The 2,980-nt window shown below is 47.1% G+C and overlaps 1 non-coding gene across 1 annotated transcript; it reads left to right on the top strand.

Annotated features, from left to right (window-relative positions):
* Positions 1-1,738: 1,738 nt before the first annotated feature.
* Positions 1,739-1,811, top strand: trnac-gca. Its single transcript has one exon. It is a non-coding gene; the product is annotated as a tRNA-Cys (tRNA).
* The last annotated feature ends 1,169 nt before the right edge of the window (positions 1,812-2,980 follow it).

Here is a 2,980-nt window from a genome sequence, read left to right as displayed (position 1 = left end):
CACCCCACTTAAGGCCACACTTCCACCCTATCTCCGTAACCCTGTAACACCACTTTTGAACACAAAGGGCAATTTAGCATGGCCAATCCACCTAACCTGCATATCTTTGGACTATGGGGTGAAACCGGAGTGCCCGAAGGAAACCCATGCAGGCACGGGGAGGACGTGGAGACTCCGCATGGACAGTGACCCAAGCAAGAATCGAACCTGGAGCTGTGAAGCAACAGTGCTAACCATCATGCTACCTTGCCACCCACAAGGTGGCTGGGTAAGGCTGGTTAGACAAGGCCGCCCATTTTTATCCTCCTTTGCAATGTAGAGTTGGTGATCCTTGGGTTCTTTCCCCCCCAACACAAACGGCATGATCATATTGTCTATTTGTTGGAAAAAGGTCTTGGGGATAAGATCGGTATGGATCCGAACAGGAAGAGGAAGCTCGTCATCACATTCATCTTGATTGTCTGCACCCTCACCATCAGGTTAAGCGGGAGTGCATCCCATTCCTTTTTGACATCCTCCACCAGACTGGTCAGATTCCACTTGTGGACCCATGTCCAGTCATGGGTTATTTAGATCCCCAGGTAGTGGAATTTGCTTTCGTCTAGTTTGAATGAAAGAGACCCCAGCTTTGTTCCCTCCCTCGTTCAGGTTCACTGGGAATGCCTCGCACGGCTCAGGTTGAGTTTGTAGGCCGAGAAGGCCCCCAACTCTTTCAGGAGCTTCATGATTACTTTCAAGCTGTTCTGTGGTCCGAGAATCAGAGGAGCAGGTACTCTGCATAGAGTGAGACTCTTTTCTCTCTGCCTCCTCTTCGGACACCATTCCACTCTTTCGTGCCTCACAGAGCGATCGGCTGCTTAGATTTCGCCCTGCGTTTTGCCAAGTTCGCCCCAATTTTATGAGATAACCAGATTTTGTGTCCTTCCCAGGTACCGCCTTGGTCTGTCTCTCCCACCCCAGGATCCTCTCATGATCCTGGTATCGATGTAGCTTCGCGACGACCGGCCGCGGTTGCTCCCCCGCCTTGGGTATTGGCCTGAGTGGCCTGTGCCCTCTGTCGATCTCTGGCGAGTTGGGGAAGCTGTCCCGAATAGCCCGCATGGTCCCTGCCCTCGGTCCTCTGTGGCAGGCCCACAATCCGAATGTTCTTGCATCAGGACCTGTTCTCTTGGTCCTCAACTTACCCTTTTAAGTTCCCTTGGACCGCCACCAACCTTTTGACTTCTGCCTCCAGGGTGACGATTCTGTCACTCTGCTCTGTCGATACTTTCTCCAATTTGTGATTGTTTTTCCTTGCGCTTCCACCTTCACCTTGTGTTACCCTATTAAGCATTTTCTTTTTATTTTATTTTCTTTTCATGTGCTAAATGATCTGTTTGAGCTGCTCGCAGAAAAATACTTTTCACTGTACCTCGGTATACGTGACAATGAACAAATCCAATCCAAATCCAATCCATCGATCGCTTTTTGCATGGAGACCATTGCCTCTCTCACCACCACCTTGACCGTCACCTGGATTTTGACCTTTAATCGCCTCTTTCATGGCAGTCAGTTCCTTCATAAGGAATGCCTTCCATCTGCCTCCAGACGATGGGGGGATGCGCAGGTCGTTGGCCTCCCTCTCTCTTGGGTGGCTGGGGCCCCCCTCGCCTCTTGCGTCTGCCGGCTCATCAGCCTGCTGCTCGTGATATTTTCCTTCAGTAGGTTATCCCTTATTTATTCCAGATTATATATTAGTGGGGGTATAGCTCAGTGGTAGAGCATTTGACTGCAGATCTAAGAGGTCCCTGGTTCAAATCCAGGTGTCCCCTTGTTTTTTGAGTACAAGAGTTGGCAGGTTATGTTACAGTTGTGTAAGACTTTGATTTGGCCACATTTGGAATACTGTGTGCAGTTCTGGTCGCCACATTAACTAAAGGATGTGGCTGCTTTGGAGAAGGTGCAGATGAGGTTCACCAGGATGTTGCTTGGTATGGAGGGCGCTAGCTATGAAGAGATGTTGAGTAGATTAGGATTATTTTCATTAGAAAGATGGAGGTTGAGGGAGGGACCTCATTGAGGTCTACAAAACCATGAGAGGTATAGACAGGGTGGATAGCAAGAAGCTTTTTCCTAGAGTGGGGGACTCAATTACTATGGGTCACGAGTTCAAGGTGAGAGGGGAAATGTTTAAGGGAGATATGCGTGGAAAGTTCTTTACGCAGAGAGTGGTGGATGCCTGGAACGCATTGCCGGCGGAGGTGGTAGAGGCGTGCACGATAGTGTCATTTAAGATGTATCTAGACAGATACATGAATGGGCAGGGAGCAGAGGGATACAGATCCTTAGAGAATAGGCAATAGTTTTAGATAGAGGATCTGGATTGGCGCGGGCTTGGAGGGCCAAAGGACCTGTTCCTGTGCTGTAATTTTTCTTTGTTCTATTACTTACTGTGAACTGTTTCAGCGTCATTTTTGAAAATCTCTTGCAAATTTAAATGTCTCTTGAAATCTTTATTTCATCTTGTTAATAATGCAACAATCCAGCAACGTTTGAAATGACTCCCCTTGTCATTGGATCTGCTCGGTAGTCTCCAATTTCACCCAGAGACAGTCCTCATCAAACCACAAATTCAGAGACTACATTGTCAAATGTTTGAAACGTCTTTAGTTTTATTTTCATGGTTTTGCTCAGTTTTGTGCTCAGCATACTGTGAGGGGTCAATCCTGGTGAATGGAATTTCCCTTTCTGTCATGAAATAATCAGGGAGGACTCTTGCTTCAAGTTTGGCACAGATCGGATGTAAATTAAAACTATCTGCACAGTATCATAATGCATCCAAAATTCAAAGGACATTACTTATTGCATCAATTTGATGTATCATTTTCCATAATGATCCATCTCCAGAAATCTCCAACATCATAGATGTCAGTCTTCAGCCAATAAGACTCACTCCATGTGATATCAAGAAACCGCTGAAGGCACTGGATACTGCAAAGGC

Source organism: Scyliorhinus canicula, chromosome 3 (genome assembly GCF_902713615.1).
Source record: "Scyliorhinus canicula chromosome 3, sScyCan1.1, whole genome shotgun sequence".
In the NCBI taxonomy this organism is placed as follows: domain Eukaryota; kingdom Metazoa; phylum Chordata; class Chondrichthyes; order Carcharhiniformes; family Scyliorhinidae; genus Scyliorhinus; species Scyliorhinus canicula.
Note: the sequence above shows the minus strand (reverse complement) of the source record. Positions and strands in the feature narration are given on the sequence as shown.